The sequence below is a fragment of the Mesocricetus auratus genome, unplaced genomic scaffold, assembly GCF_017639785.1.
Source record: "Mesocricetus auratus isolate SY011 unplaced genomic scaffold, BCM_Maur_2.0 Super-Scaffold_100003, whole genome shotgun sequence".
Lineage (NCBI taxonomy): Eukaryota > Metazoa > Chordata > Mammalia > Rodentia > Cricetidae > Mesocricetus > Mesocricetus auratus.
The window spans coordinates 63236825-63254672 of record NW_024429188.1 but is presented as its reverse complement, the minus strand read 5'-3'; positions in this window follow the sequence as shown (position 1 = coordinate 63254672).

The window sequence follows — 17848 nt, the reverse complement described above, 5'->3', positions numbered from 1 at the left end:
GCAATGGTAATGATTTGTTCTGTGTGTGTGTTTATGTTTGTGTGTGTTAAATTACTTCCTCTAGTTGCCTTGTCAAACTATTGGTAATACGAAGTACTCTACATATTATCTTTTTCCCTTTTGGGTAGAGCTTCATTTACATATGAGTCTTAGTAATAACAAAGGCATTAGCTTTCTGTTTGTTTTAAGAATCAACACCCATGGTGGAAAAAACTACAAATGTGCTACATAGACGCGAGAACAAAGAGTGCATAGTTTGATCAACAATAGCTATGTGTGAAGACAAGCAATATCTGAAAGTTTAGTGAGTAGTAAAACAGGCCAGGGTTAATAGCCAGCAGCTAGCCAAGATTATCAGCAAACAAAAAAAAGAAGAAGATAGACAAATTGGAGCTCTGAACACCCTGTTTTTTGGAAGGACAGCATGTGAATGACACATGATCCTCACCACAGTTGGAGCAGGCTAAGGTGTACAGACTATGGGTTTTAGCAAGTGATATAGAGTGAATTTAACAGTCTAAGAGAAATTACCTCTTTCCTAAATTTGCCTATTTCCAAATATGATTTTTATAAAGTTTACACAAAACTCATGCCAACCCTTAAAATATCCTATTTTAGGAATCTTGCTTATTTACTTTCTGGAATACATCTTTAAATCTTGTAATTTCCCACACATTTTTCCATTCATTTTCACTTTGTTTTATGTACCAATTCTCTTTGTTTATTTTCAAGTATCTGTGTCTTTAAATCATTATTTCATCATTTATGGGAAACAAAGATTGAGAACTATTGTCTTAGAGTAAATTTTGGTGAATACTCTTCATCTGTCACCTAAATCCTTTAGTTATGATAATGTGGGCTGTGAAAATGCCTAATACTCTCAAATATCCACATCATTAAGAGTTTAAATTAATAATATTAGTAATAATGAACAATCCTATAATGCACTGTTATAAAGTTTACATAAATATGGTCCATCTCTCTCAAAATATTTGTTTTGTTTGAAATAGGGTCTTACTATGTAATCCAAGATGGCCCTGATGCAGCCTCTAGGTTACTAGTATTAAGTATCACTATAACTGGCTGTGTAAATCAACTTTTTATTTAAAAGAAATACTGTATGACTTATCTTTGGCATATCTTTGCTACTATCATTGTTCTTTCAAGCCATTATTAAATAAAATGACAACCATTTAAGCACAGACACTATAATATTACAACAGTCCCACTGATAACTGGGTTGTTAAAAAGTACCTAACGTGTGGTACCAAAGGAATTAATTTATATCCTTAGGCAAAATAAAACGGATGACTGCAAGGTTTCATTATGTTACTTTGAACAACGCACAATTTAAAGCATATGAATTATTTGTTTTTGGAAATTTCCACCTAATAGTGTCTGAACACAGTGGGTTACAATTGACTGCAGGTATTGCCAACTTGATTTAACTTAGAATCACCCTAGAAACCAATGTCTCTCTGGACATGTCTGTGAGGAAATTTCTAGTAAATTTATTGAAATGGGACGATTCAACCTAAATGTGAGTGGCACTATTCCTTGAGCTTTCATCACGCACTGAATAAAAAGAAAAAGTGAGCTGAGCACGAGCTTTCCCTAGTTGGAAGCACTCCATCTCTGCTTCCCGACTATGAATTCATTGTAAACAAGGGCCCATATCCCTGCTGCAATACCTTCCTTAGCATGATGAGCTGTATTACCTTTAGCTGTGTGCTGAAAATAAAATACTATACTTGTCAGATATTTGTATCACAGCAACAAGAAAGGTATAGCTAACATCTAAAAAGTGATATCAAAGAAAGTGAAATTTTGAATGGGGGCTATAAATAAATGTGTAGAGGTACATGTTTTACATAGAGTTCTTCCAAATGTAGATCTTTTGAACGTGTGCATATTGATTAAATTACTCAAATAAGTGAGGCAGATTCATGATGAATTAGTGAACACTGGACTTGAGTAACTTTCTTTGCCCTCTCCTGAGATCTCATATTTAGAATACCATTGCTATATGAAGCAGCAGTGAAAGAATAGGTAGTACAAAATGTTGGGGAAAGTACTGAATTGTTGTTTCAAGTGGGTTGTTATTGTAGTATACACTAGTCTTTTTCTAATTCTTTAATATTTGTGATAATTTTATATATGCATTACTTCTGATTGTTATATTAATTTGATGTTCTTTAAAGAGAGATTCCTTGTCCTAACTTTCAGCTTCCCCCAAAGAGTCAGTTATATTTTTCCATGTCAGAATTTTTTTTCAGAAGCAATAAGAAAAATATCTTTCAAAATGAAGTTCTAGTTGTAACTCTGGACCTTTATTGAATGGATTATTTTTACAGTAATTATAATTTATCTTAGACAACTCCATTTATGTATACAACTCATAATGTCCACTCTCACTCCCAACCTTTCCTATCTCTGGACCAGACACACACCCTACACCTCCCAGCTAATCTCTTCCTTGTATTCATTCCTATTATTTTGTTTTGTGACCTACAGGATTAAAACAGGGTCATCTCTGTGACTGCGGATTTGAAGTTGTCCTTTGGAGCCTGATGGGCACTGTTGTGTTACTGTACTTTTCCTGGGGAGAATAAACATACATGTTTACTCAACCCACATAGGAATCCCGCAAAAGACCACATACCCATACCACCAAATTCCAACCTAGTGAACTAATTAGTTTTATTATGGTTATTTACAAGAATATGAGTGAGAATTTACAGAGGCAGAAATGACTCAAAGGCAGCTGCATCCCCAAATCCCACTGCAGCATGGATGACTGCTTACCAAATCTAGGAATCTGGAGCACACTTGCACAGTGTACAGGCAGTACAACAAGTTTGAGGCTGTTTTCTCAAAGTGATTCAGTTGGTATACACCTCTTGCAGGAAACTTTGCTGGTTTCTTCTTCCACTCAGTTAGCTCTGCACTTCTGAGTCTTCTCTGCTTGTCTGAGGATGACTCTCAGAAGTCTGTTTGCTTCTTAGGAGGGGCCTAGTGAATCCGATCAGTTTCAGGGACTCCATGAGCTGTTTTTAGTTGTTTACCATCTGGGTTAAGGATCTTCTGCACAGAATGGAAAATTTTTACTCTTGCAGGAAAGTGTTACACACCAGACAAAACATTAAATATACAACTGGACAAAGGGATTCCCTTTCTCCCAGAACCCATTGATACCCAGTAGTTCACAATGAAGAGTAGGGCCCCACTACTCTCAATTTCCCACCATATTTATGAGTTAAATATTGCAGTGGTTGTATCATATTTAGAGGATTATGTTTGTTTTGTTGTCCTTCACAATTTTACTGTCTCATGTGACTATTATACAGCTAGTTACTGTCCCCTGATCCACAGTGTTTCTTTGCCTTAGACAGGGTAGTAAAAACATCTTGTTTATGGATGAGTCCACAACTGTCACTTATTCTCAGCATCTCAGTAGCTATGTATCTCTGTATCTGCCACTGTTCCTGATAAAGAGAGTTTTTTCTGATAAAGATTCACAGCAGCTCTTGTTTATGACAAGAGACAATGTTATGCTAGCTATGTCAATTTAGTTAAATAGCGGTATGAAGTTCCTTACTTGGGCCTTCACCCTCCCCAGTCCTGGATGGGTTTTGTGTCCAGGGTAATTCAGAGATTCACCAATATGAGCACGAATAAATTTTAACAAAGAGGCTTTTATTCATGTATTCACGCCAGGTCTATACTTGGGGTTTGGGATTCCTGAAAGCAGTGACCAATCACCACAGGGTGTTTCAAAGGCAAATAACATAAAATTACATTCTGCCTAAGAGCAGGCAGAGGTCATCTGTGCAAAGCAAGCTTTTGTTTACAGAATCAGAAAAAAACCTTTTTTTAAAAGTTGTACAACACCAGATGATTACATAAAGTAACCCTTAACAGACCTTAAAATTTGGAAGTACATTTTGCTTTATAGTTTTCTTAAGCACAGTAATTTTAAAACTTTAAAGTTAGCAAAGGAAACCCACAGAAACAGCTGACCTAAGCAAGTGGAAACTCATCAAGCCCAGTCTGACAGCTGGGAAACCAGCACTGGATCAAATCGGGATTCCCTAGGCATGGCTGTCAGTATGGTTGCTTGAACAGTCTATGGGGCTTCTGGCAGTGGAACCAGTATTTATCTCTAGTGCATAAATGGACTTTGGGAGCCCATTCTCTATGGAGGGATACTCTCCCAGCCTAGACACAAGGGGGCGGGCCTAGGTCCTGCCCCACATGATGTGAAAGACTTTGGTGATCCCTCATGGGAGGGCTCACTCTCTCAAAGCAGTGGATAGGGGATTGGATGGGGGTCACTAGGGGGCATAGGAGGATAGGAGGGAGATTGGTATGCAAACTTAGATTGCTTTTAATTTAAATAAAAGCTTATTTTAAAATTTTACTCTTCCAAAACAATGTTAGCCATCACAGTTATTAGTTGGCTTATAGTACTATGTATTGGCTCCCCCTCCTCTATGAAGCAGATCTCAAATAAAATTAGAAAGAAGTTGGATATCCTCACAGTTGTCATGACACTATTGCATAGTTGAATACATCTTTCCTGGAAGTTTAGGGTTTCTTCTTTATAGGAGTCACAGCTGGGCAAAAGCAATGATGGCTTTGTCCTCCAGCAGATTGCACAATATCCTCTAGAGACCAGGAGGCTTGTGGCCTGGTTCCAGCTTCCTTTCTCTACATATTAAAAATGAGTCATATGATAGCTTCTGTAGTTACCATAATTCTCTTAAATAACTTCAATTTGTGTCTAAAAATCTTAGTTTCTCCTGAACCAATTCATTCAAGGGCACCTCCCAGTTTCTCTTCTAAGAGGTTCAGTGTGGCCAGATTAATGTTGAGGTCTTTGATCCATTTAGACTTAAGTTTTGTGCATGGCGATAGACATGGATGTATCTGCAGTTTTCTACATGTCAGTATCCAGTTATGCCAGCACCATTTGTTGAAGAAGCTACCATTTTTCCATTGTATAATGGTCAAAAATAAGCTTTCATAAGTTTGTGGATTAATCTCAGGATTTTTAAATCAATTACATTGGTCTACCTGTATATTTTTGTGCCAATGCCAAGCTGTTTTCAGGACTATAGCTCTATAATAGAGCTTGAAGTCAGGGATGATGATGCCTCCAGATATTGCTTTGTTGAGCAGTGTTGTCTTGGCTATCCTGGGTTTTTATGCTCCCTGAACATATAACCTTTAGCACAAATACTAAGATCGACAATTAATAAATGGGACTTCCTGAAACTGAGAAGCTTCTGTAAGGCAAAGGATACAGTCAGCAAGACAAAAAGGCACCCCACAGATTGGGAAAAGATATTCACTAACCCCGCATCTGACAGAGGACTGATCTCCAAAATTTACAAAGAACTCAGGAAGCAGGTCTCTAAAACACCAAAGATCAAATTAAAAAGTGGGGGAACTGAACTAAATAGAGTATTCTCAATTGAGGAGTATAAAATGGCTGAGAGACACTTGAGAAAGTGCTCAACATAACTAGCCATTAGGAAAATGCAAATCAAAACAACTCTGCGATATCATCTTACTCCTGTCAGAATGTAGAAAATCAAAAACACCAATGACAGTTTGTGCTGGAGAGGATGTGGAGAAGGGGGAACACTCCACCACTGCTGGTGGGAGTGCCAACTAGTACAGCCACTATGGAAATCAGTACGGAGACTCCTCAGGAAAATGGTTCTCAGTTTACCACAAGACCCAGCAATTCCACTCTTAGTCATATGCCCAAAAGATGCCCATTCTCACAACAAGGGCGTCTGTTCCACTATGTTCATAGCAGCATTATTTGTAATAGCCAGAAACTGGAAGCAACCTAGATACCCCTCAACTGAACAGTGGATAGAGAAAATTTGGTACATTTACACAATGGAGTATTACTCAGCAGAAAAAAATAATGGAATCATGAGATTCGCAGGTACATGGATAGCACTGGAAGAAACCATACTGAGTGAGGTAACCCAGTCACAAAAAGAGAAGTCTGGTATGTACTCACTCATATATGGATTTTAAACATGGATCAGTTTAAACAGGAGAGTGCCAGTCTGCACTTCCACTGACAGAGAGTCTGGGAAACAGGAAAGAACCTAAAAGATATACATGGTACCCAAGAGAAGAGAAATGAGGCAAGATCCTCTGAACAGGTGAGGAACATGGCAAGGGATGGGGCGAGGGGGACCTGGGAAATAGAGAGGGGGAGAAGTGGAAGAGACAGAAGGACATGAAGGAACAGGAAGGTCGACTGGGGGGGTAGGATAGGGGGAAGAGGGAGTCATAGGTTAGAAGACAGATCAGGCACCGTTGTGACCTCTTGTGATCTAAACGGATGACACCAACTGGCAAGCTAAGCAATAGTGTAAAGACCACCTCGAATGCCTATTCCTGATAGTGAACTTGATGTCTGTAACCATCCTGGAGCCTTCATCCAGTGACTGATGGAAGCAGAGGCAAACACCCACAGTTAAATACTGAACAGAATCCAAGAAACCCAGCGACAGAGAGAGAGGAGCAAAGAGCAAATTGGCAAAGAATGGACTGGCAAAACCAGCAGAGACAGCTGGTCTGAACAGGGGAGAGCTCTTGGTCGCCAGACCGACAGCTGGGAGGCCAGCATGGGACCGACCCAGACTCCCTGAGTGTGAGAGTCAATGAGGAGGCCTGAGCTACCTATGGGGTCCTGAACAGTGGATCAGTGTTTATCCATTGAATACTGACATCGTGTGTCCATAACACAAAGAGGGTTGCTCTCTCTGCCTGGACTCTTAGCGAAGTGCCTGGACCCTAAGCTGAATGAAATGATAGACTCTAGATATCCCCTATGCAGAAGTAATTGGCAATAGGGTGGGAGGATGGGGGGGATGTTGGGTGGGTGCGGGAGGAGGGGAGGGAGAGGGAACTGGGATTGACATGTAAAACAAGCTATTGAAAATAAAAAAAATGTTAAAAATCACTGGGGCCTTGGGTAGTAGATCAGTATTTATCATGGTTTATGAATGATCTTTGGGAGTCCATTCCAAAGAGAGGGATGCTCTCTCAGCCTGGACACATGGGGAAGGGCCTAGGTTCTGCCCATGATTAAATGACAGACTTTAGAGATACCCTGCAAGGAGGGCCTCACCCTCCCTGGGTAATGATGTGGGGATTGGATGGGGGGATGGAGGACTCGTGGAGGGACAAGGGAGGAGGGGCGGGAGAGGAATCTGGGACTGACATGTGAAATATTCACATTTCTAATTTAAATAAAAACATTGGGAAAAATAAAATAAGATGTATTTGAGTGTTCCTTTACCCAGGGATGGTGCAATTGTGCATTGTTCAATCTCCATGAGTTTGTAGGGTTTCTGCGATTTGTGTTATTGTTGAATTCTAATGTTAATGCATGGTGGTCTGATAAGATGCAGGGGGTTATTCCAATTTTTTTGTATCTGTGGAGATTTGCTATGTTTCCTATTATGTGGTCAATTTTAGAGAAGGTTCCATGTGGTGCCGAGAAGAAGGTATATCCCTTTGTATTTGGGTGGAATGTTCTATAGATGTCTGTTAAAACCAGTTGGGTCATAACTTCTATTAATTCTTTTGTTTCTTTGTTAAGTTTCTGTCTGGAGGTCCTGTCTAGCGGTGAGAGCGGGGTGTTGAAGTCTCCTACTATTAGTGTGTGAGATTTTATGTGCATTTTGAGCTTTAGTAATGTTTCTTTCACGAATGTAGGTGCCTTTGTATTTGGGGCGTAGATGTTTAAAATCGAGACTTCGTCTTGATGTATTTTTCCTTTGATGAATATGAAGTGCCCTTCTTCATCTCTTTTGATTGATTTTAATTTGAAGTCTAATTTGTTAGATATTAGGATTGCTACGCCCGCTTGTTTCTTGGGGCCGTTTGATTGGAAGATCTTTTCCCAGCCCTTTACTCTGAGATAACGTCTGTCTTTGGTGTTGAGATGTGTTTCTTTTTTTTTTCTTGATCTTTTTTTTTTAATTTTAATTTTGTTTTATTCATATTGGTGTTTTTTTAATTTTAAATAGCTTGTTTTACATGTCAATCCCAGTTCCCTCTCCCTCCCCTCCTCCCGCACTCCCCTTCCACCCTCCCTCCCACCCTATTGCCAAATCCTTCCACATAGGGGATGTCTAGAGTCTATCATTTTACTCTTGGTAGGGTCAAGGCACTCCCCTAAGAGTCCAGGCTGAGAGAGCATCTCTCTTTGTGCTATAGGCACATGAAGACAGATTGTATACCAGGGATAGACACTGATCCACAGCTCAGAGCCCCATAGGTTGTCCAGGCCTTCTCACTGACACTCACATTTGGGGGGGTCCAGATCAGTCCCATTCTGGTCTCCCCACTGTCGGTCTAGGGTCCAAGAGCACTCCCCTGTTCAGATCAGCTGTCTCTGCTGGTTTTGCCAGCCCATTCTTTGCCAATTTGCTCATCATTCCTCTCTCTCTGTCACTGGGTTCCTTGGGTTCAGTTCAGTGCTTAGTTGTGTGTTTGCCTCTGCTTCCATCAGTCCCAGGATGAAGGCTCCCGGATAGTTATAGACATCAAGTTCATTATCAGGAATGGGCATTCGAGGTGGTCCTTCCACTATTGCTTAGCTTGCCAATTTGCAGCAGAAGGAAGGGTTCTGTCTTCGTATCCATTCTGCTAGTCTGTCTTTTTATAGGCAAGTTGAGGCCGTTGACATTGAGGGATATTAATGACCATTGATTGGTGATCCTTGTTTGCGCTTGATTTATTGTTAGTGAAGTTATTTTGTGTAGTTTCTCCTCCCTTTTTCTTTTAGTCTTTTGTAAAGTATGATTATATATTGCCTGTGTCTTTGTGAATGTAGTTATCTTCCTTGGCTCTAGGTTTTCCTTCTAGCATTTTCTGTAGAGCTGGATTCATGGATATGTATTGTTTAAATCTGGCTTTGTCATGGAATATTTTGTATTCTCCATCTATGGTAATTGAGAGCTTTGCTGGATATAGTAGTCTGGGCTGGCATCCTTGTTCCCTTAGCGTTTGTAGGACATCTGACCAGGATCTTCTGGCTTTCGTCGATTCGAGGAGCAGACGCCAGGAAATAATCAAATTGAGGGCTGAAATCAATCAAGTAGAAACCAGAAAAATACTGAGAAGAATCAATGAAACAAAGAGTTGGTTCTTTGAGAAAATCAACAAAATAGACAAACCTCTGTCCAAACTAACCAAAAGACAGAGAGAGAACATGCTAATTAACAAAATCAGAGATGAAAAAGGGGACATAACAACGGACTCTGAGGAAATCAAGAGAATCATCAGGGCATACTTTGAAAATCTGTACTCCACAAAATTTGAAAATTTAAAGGAAATGGACAATTTCCTGGATAGATATCACTTGCCAAAACTAAATCAAGAACAGATAAATAATCTAAACAGACCTATAACCCCTAATGAAATAGAAGCAGTCATCAAAAGTCTCCCAAACAAAAAAAGCCCAGGCCCAGATGGCTTCAGTGCAGAATTCTACCAGAAATTCAAAGAAGAGCTCATTCCAATACTCGTCAAAGTATTCCACACAATAGAAGCAGGAGGCTCACTGCCAAACTCTTTCTACAAGGCTACAATTACCTTGATACCCAAGCCACACAAAGACACAACTAAGAAAGAGAACTATAGACCAATTTCCCTCATGAACATTGATGCAAAAATACTCAATAAAATACTTGCAAACCGGATTCAAGAACACATCAGAAAAATCATCCAACATGATCAAGTAGGCTTCATTCCAGGAATGCAGGGATGGTTCAACATTAGAAAATCTATCAATGTAATCCACCATATTAACAATCTGCGATATAAAAACCACATGATCATCTCACTAGATGCTGAAAAAGCCTTTGACAAAATCCAGCACCCCTTCATGATAAAGGTCCTAGAGAGATCAGGGATAACAGGAACGTACCTGAATATAATAAAAGCAATATAGAGTAAACCAACAGCTAACATCAAACTAAATGGAGAGAAACTCAAAGCAATTCCTCTAAAATCAGGAACAAGACAAGGCTGCCCACTCTCTCCATATCTCTTCAATATTGTACTTGAAGTTCTAGCTACAGCAATAAGACAACAAAAGGAGATAAAGGGGATACAAATAGGAAAAGAAGAAGTCAAACTTTCATTATTTGCAGATGATATGATAGTTTACATAAGTGACCCAAAAAAACTCCGCAAGGTTACTGCTAGAGCTGATAAACACCTTCAGCAATGTGGCAGGATACAAGGTAAACTCAAAAAAAATCAGTGGCCGTATTATATACAGATGATGAAGTGACTGAGAAAGAAATCAGAGAAACATCACCTATTACAATAGCCAAAAACAGCATCAAATATCTGGGGATAATGTTAACCAATGAAGTGAAAGACCTGTATATCAAGAACTTTGTGTCTTTGAAGAAAGAAATCAAAGAAGATACCAGAAAATGGAAAGATCTCCCATGCTCTTGGATTGGTAGGATCAACATAATAAAAATGGCAATCTTGCCAAAAGCAGTCTATAGATTCAATGCAATCCCTATCAAAATTCCATCACAATTCTTCAAGGACCTGGAAAGAACATTAATCAACTTTATATGGAAATACAAAGGCCCAGGATAGCCAAAACATCCCTATACAATAAAGGAACTTCAGGAGGCACCACCATACCTGACTTCAAGCTCTATTATAGAGCTATAGTCCTGAAAACAGCTTGGTATTGGCACAAAAATAGGCAGGTAGACCAATGGAACCGAATCAAAAGCCCTAATTTTAACCCACACACCTATGAACACCTGATTTTTGACAAAGAAGCTAAAACTGTACAGTGGAAAAAAGAAAGCATCTTCAACAAATGGTGGTACTGGTATGCAGAAGACTGCAGATAGATCCATGTTTATCACCTTGTACAAAACTTAAGTCCAAATGGATCAAAGATCTCAACATACATCCAGCCACACTGAAACTTTTAGAAGAGAAAGTGGGAGATACTCTTCAACAAGTTGGTACAGGAGACCACTTCCTAAACATAACACCAGTGGCACAGGCACTGAGATCGACAATTAACAAATGGGACCTTCTGAAACTAAAAAGCTTCTGTAAGGCAAAGGACACAGTCAAAAAGACAAAAAGGCAGGCCACAGAATGGGAAAAGATATTCACTAACCCTACATCTGACAGAGGGATAATTTCCAAAATTTACAAAGAACTCAAGAAACAAGTCTCCAAAACACCAAAGGATCCACTTGAAAGGTGGGATACAGAGCTAAACAGAGAATTCTCAGTAGAGGAGGCTAAAATGGCAAAGAGACACTTAAGAAAGTGCTCAACATCCTTAGCCATCAGGGAAATGCAAATCAAAACAATTCTGAGATACCATCTTACTCCTGTCAGAATGGCTAGAATCAAAAACACCGAAGACAATTTATGCTGGAGAGGATGTGGAGAGAGAGGAACACTCCTCCACTGCTGGTGGGAATGCCGACTCATACAGCCTCTTTGGAAATCAGTATGGAGATTCCTCAGGAAAATGGGAATTAATCTACCACCAGACCCAGCAATTCCACTCTTAGGCATTTATCCAAATGAGGCATGTTCATACAACAAGGGCATCTGCTCCACTATGTTCATAGCAGCATTGTTTGTAATAGCCAGAACTTGGAAGCAACCTAGATGCCCCTCAACTGAAGAGTTGATAGAGAAAATGTGGTACATTTACACAATGGAGTATTACTCAGCAGAAAAAAAACAATGGAATCTTGAAATTCGCAGGGAAATGGATAGCACTGGAAAAAACCATCCTGAGTGAGGTAACCCAGGCACAAAAAGACAAACATGGTATGTACTCACTCATATATGGATTTTAGATATGGATCAGGATAGTGCCAGTCTGCACTTCCACAGATAGAGAGTCTGGGAAACAGGAAAGAACCTAAAAGATATGCATATATGCATAGTACCCAAGAGAAGAGGATGGAGACAAGATCCTCTGAATGGATGGGGAACACGGCGAGGGGTGGGGGGGAGTGGGACCTGGGAAGAATAGAGGGGGTAAAGAGGAAGGGAGTTGGTCATGGGGGAACAGGAAGTTGAGGGGGTGGGGTAGAATAGGGGGAAGAGGGAATCATAGGTTCGAAGACAGATCAGGCACCAGAGTGACCTCGAGTGATCTAAAGGTATAACATCAATTATCAAGCTAAGCAATAGTGGAGGGACCACCTCGAATGCCCATTCCTGATAATGAACTTGATGTCTATAACCATCTGGGAGCCTTCATCCTGTGACTGATGGAAGCAGAGGCAAACACACAATTAATCACTGAACTGAACCCAAGGAACCCAGTGACAGAGAGAGAGAAGTGATGAGCAAATTGGCAAAGAATGGGCTGGCAAAACCAGCAGAGACAGCTGATCTGAACAGGGGAGTGCTCTTGGACCCCAGACCGACAGTGGGGAGGCCAGCATGGGACTGATCTGGACCCCCCAAATGTGAGTGTCAGTGAGAAGGCTTGGGCAACCTATGGGGCCCTGAGCTGTGGATCAGTGTCTATTCCTGGTATACAAACTGTCTTCATGTGCCTATAGCACAAAGAGAGATGCTCTCTCAGCCTGGACTCTTAGGGAGTGCCTTGACCCTACCAAGAGTAAAATGACAGACTCTAGATATCCCCTATGTGGAAGGATTTTGCAATAGGGTGGGAGGGAGGGGGGGAAGGGGAGTGCGGGAAGAGGGGAGGGAGAGGGCACTGGGATTGACATGTAAAACAAGCTATTTAAAATTAAAATAAAAAATGATAAAAAAGATGTATTTGAGTGTAATAAAAGTGTAATTAGCATGTAGAATGTACAAATCCCTGTATAAAAAAATCTTAGCCTGCACCCTACTGAAATACATGTCTATACAATTGGGGTGTGTTTTTCCTTCTTTAATGAAGCATAGAAAATATAGAATGTTTTCATATGAATGGTTTTCCTTAATTTGGAAATAATATAATGAGTTTAAATTTTGGACTTTGTTCATTAGTCATAATATCTCATGTGATTGTATTTCATAGTTAAAGAATTTATCAAATTTCCAAGAAATAAAATGAAACGTAATTATGTATTACACACAAAATAGATAATTATCAAATAAGTCTTCTGTTTTTAAATATATGCTGATAATTCAATCTCAGATTAGATATTTTCCACTTTGAACTGCTGAACATATTGCATTCAACACAAAATGAATATTTGTCAAGATTAAAACTTTTTTCCAAAGCAGATGCAATTTTTGATATTTTAAAATGACAAAAGATAGAAAACAATTGCAAATTACTTTCCTTATTTCAGTTAAAGTCTTGCACTTTGATTTTATTTATAATGTGCTCTGAAAAGAGAATAGAACTATACTTTGTACAGTAAAATAAACTGTATGGAACTCTTTCACAAAACTACAGATTAGCTAAATTTTACATAGTACCACTACCCCATGCATATTTTCCTTTTCGGAGCTGCTGTATAGTCTGTTACAATAAAAAATGTTCACACTTATAATTAAGAGGAAGAGTAACTTTAGTTGTAATAATTCCAATAGAGCATCAGTTGAAAGGTGGTCAAATTTTGAAGTTCTTCACCTCTAAATATTATGTATATATATATATATATCTGTGTGTGTGTATGTGTGCATGTGAGAGAGACAGAGAGAGAAAGAGACAGAGACAGCGACAGCAAGACTTTGTGCTTGCATATCTGTGTGTTTTCCATGATTTATTGTTTTTCAGAGTGATAATAGATGTCCTTTATGATAAAATAATACACATTCATTAGAATCTTTGTTAATGGTAAAGGGCCTAGTGTGGGTGGAAACATAATAACTTGTACAGAATTAACTGACCTACATGTGACTGAAGTCAGTGGCCTTGGACTCATTAACACAATGCTATAACTAATTAAACTAATGAATCTCAAAATAATGACAAACTCTAAGTTTGAAACAAGGTTTTTCTTAAACCTGGCTTATTAAAACTCATGCAGACTATTAAGGAAGGTCACTGAAAATGTGCTAACACTTTCTGAAATCACAATGACAATCATAAGAGAATTCTCTTTTATCTTTTCTGGCACTTGTTCACAGATGCAAAGAATATCATCAATTGGCATTCTGCAGCCTACTGGACAAGCATTCAGTGATAAATGTAAAAGATGTAAGGAATGACTCAAAATATAAGGAAGACAGATACCAGAAATGCTGATTATTGCTAAAATATTACAAATTTATGTTCACCAAAAATGAAATCTCAAGGAATTGAATCGGTTTTCCCTTTAGAAATATTTGTTTCCATATCAAAGTACAAGTAAATATAGCATTATGAAATATAGTGCTAGCACCTAGTCTAATATGGGAAATTGATTTGTATGGCTTATTGATTATTTTGGTGGTGTCTATAACCACCTGATGAAGACTAAGAAGATTCATCAGTATGATTTATAAGGTTCCTGAAGTATTCATTCAGACAATCATATCAATGTTGACAAAAATTGTCAGCAAAGGAATACATATCAACAAAATGGGTCTTATGGAAAGTTTTCAATGGACTGATAATTAATATTTGAAGTAATCTGAGATAATATAGCAAAGAACTATAGCTATATTTTCTAACTCACAAATTTTCAAACTAATTGCCTGAGGATTCTTATCATCACTTTTGTTCAGAAAAATCTGTTGTTGTGAGATAGTAAATTCTTTTTCTATTGAAAAAGAATATAAAATAATAAATATAAATTACTTGCTTTGCATTTGCCTTTATTCTTTGGTTAATTCTATATATGTGCATATATATATTATTTAAATTAGAAACAAGCTTGCTTCACATGTCAATCCCAGCTCCCTCTACCTCCCCTCCTCCTTTGCCCCACATCAACCCACCAACTCCCCCACCCAGTCCCCATTCCACTCTACAGAGATGGTGAGGTCCTTCATGAGGCATCTCCAAAGTCTAGCATATCATCTGGGGCAGGACCTAGGCCCTCCCCAATGTATCCAGGCTGAGAGAACATCCCTCCATATGGAATGGGCTCCCAACGTTCATTTGAATGCCAGGGATAGTTTGTCTATCTTGTTGATTTTCTTGAAGAACCAGCTCTTTGTTATATTGTTTCTGTGTATTGTTTTCTTTGTTTCTACTTTATTTTCAGCCCTAAATTTGATTATTTACTGGCATCTACTCTTCCATCATGTGTTTTCTTCTTTTTTTCTAGAGCTCTCAGTTGTGCTGTTAATTCTCTAGTGTGTCTATTCTTCAATTTCATCATATGAGCACTTAGTGCTATGAACTTTCCTCTTAGTACTGCTTTTAAAATGTCCCATAAGTTTGGGTATGTTGTATCTTCATTTTCATTGTACTCTAGGAAATCTTTAATTTCTTTCTTTATTTTTTCCTGGATCCAGTAATGGTGTAATTATGCATTATTCAATTTCCATGAGTTTACAGGGTTTCTGCAATTTGTGTTGCTGAATTCTAACTTGAAAGCATGGTGGTCAGATAAGATACAGGTGTTTATTCCAATTTTTAATATCTGTTGAGGTTTTCTCTGTTGCCAAGTTTGTAGTTGGTTTTAGAATAAACACCTGAGAGCATATTTAAATTCCTTAGGTTGAAGTTATTCTTCTAGTAATTTCTGTATGGCTGGATTAGTGGATATGTATTGTTTAGTACTGGTTTTGCCTGGAATATCTTGTTTTCTCCATCTGTAGTGATTGAAATCTTTGCTGGGTCTAGTCATCTGGGCTGGCATTAGTTGTCTCTTAATGTTTGCAGAATACCTATCCAGGACCTTCTGGCTTTCAGAGTTTCCATGGAGAAATCAGGTGTGATTCTTATAGGTTTGCCTTTATATGTTATTTGGACATTTTCCTTTGCTGTGCTTAATAGTCTTTCTTTATTCTGTATGTTTGGGGTTTTGATCATTATGTGGGGAGGGTACTTTTTTGTGGTTCATTCTATTTGGTGTTCTGTAAGCTTCTTGTACTTTCATTGGCATGTCTTTAGGTTGGGAAAGTTTTCTTCTATGATTTTGTTGAATATGTTTTCTGTGACTTTGCATTGGGTTTCTTCACCTTCTTCTATCCCTATTATTCTTAGATTTGGCCTTTTTACAGTGTCCCATATTTCCTGGATATTTTGTGTTAGGGATTTGTTGGATTTAAGATTCTCTATGGTCGATGAATCTATTTCTCCTAATGAATCTTCAATACCTGCGATTCTCTCTTCCAGCTCTTATATTCTGTTGATTATACTTGAATCTGTAGTTCCTGAACATTTCCTCACCTTTTCTAGTTCCAGCATTCCTTCATACTGTGTTTTTTTATTGTCTCTATTTCTTCCTTCAAACTATGTACTTTTTGCATTGTTTCTTGCAATTTTTAGTTTGTCTTTTCTTCCCTTTCTTTAAAGGACTTTCTCATTTTTTTTCTTTTTAGGGTCTCTATCACCTTCATGAAGTTGTTTTTAAAGCTGTTCTCTTCTGCTTCATCTGTGTTGCAATGTTCAGGTCTTGTTGGTGTACAGTCCGTAGCCTTTGATGGTGTCATATTGTTTTTCTGTTTTTGAATATGTTTTTATATTGCCCCTTCCCATCCCTTCTTCCAGTGGGTACAGCTGAGGTCTCTTCCTTTCCTGGTGGGTACAGGCCCAAGGTTCTCTCCCGGTGGATACAATCAGGTCCAATACTCTGATGGGTCTCATGGTGGGTGCAGGCGAATCTGAGGCACTCTCTCTCCCTGTGGGTGAGAGAAAATTTATTGTATACAGTAGAACAGTAAAGCACTTGATTTAATACACAGAGCTCTGTCCAAAATGTTCACAATCTAAAAAGCTGTAGAATTTGAACTTAAGCATTCAAAATATTATGTTTCATTATATTAGATGTTAGCATATAAGCATGTAAAATTTACAGACACAAAGAAATAATTCCATTTTCTGGAACTGTCTTATAAGCTTCCTTCTTGGGAAATAACTTGCATAGTGTCAGAAGGTGCTATGCAAGCTCCCAAGGAAGAAGAGCAATCCATAGTTTTTCCTAGTTGTGATGCCTATGAACCACAACAATAACCAGCATGGCTAGATATCACTACAGGTCAACAGTGGCATTCCTATCCTGATGATAACCAATGGCTGTCTAATTAGCCTTGAGGCTAGTGCAAAAGGAGGTAAATTTCTGGTACTGGATATCTCCCCAGTTTCCTAGGGCTAGTTATGTCTTGGATTTTAGAGGAGAAAACATTGCTACATGTTTACAGAGTACCATAATTACTAACTATATTCTAAAACTTACACTTATACCCTCAGATAAGAACAACCTTCAGTCATCCTCAAAGAAGCTTCAGTTTGCAATGCACAGAGATGATTACAGGAAACCACAACTGGTTAAAATTCAGAAAATAGCTAATCATGGGGTGCACAGACCCTACTGGTACATCTATAACACATCCCCTTATACATAACCATCAGGGGGAAATCAGAGAAGAGGATGCAGAAAAAGACCATGTAATCTGCTATGAAATTGTGTCCTGGCAAATGACAGGGAAGTGTCACCCATGATGATAAAACAATATGGCTGCCTAAATAAAATCTGAACAAGGACACCGTTAGGCATCCTGATGTGGAATGGGAAGAGAATGTCACAAGCCTGAGTCAAAAGATATTGAGCAACAGGCAATTAATGGCTGCAGCGAGTGAATCAGTCTTTTCCAGGGATGATCCCCCAGTAGGTTGACAAATCACAAGTGACCACCCTATACACATCACATATATATCTGTGTAACACTA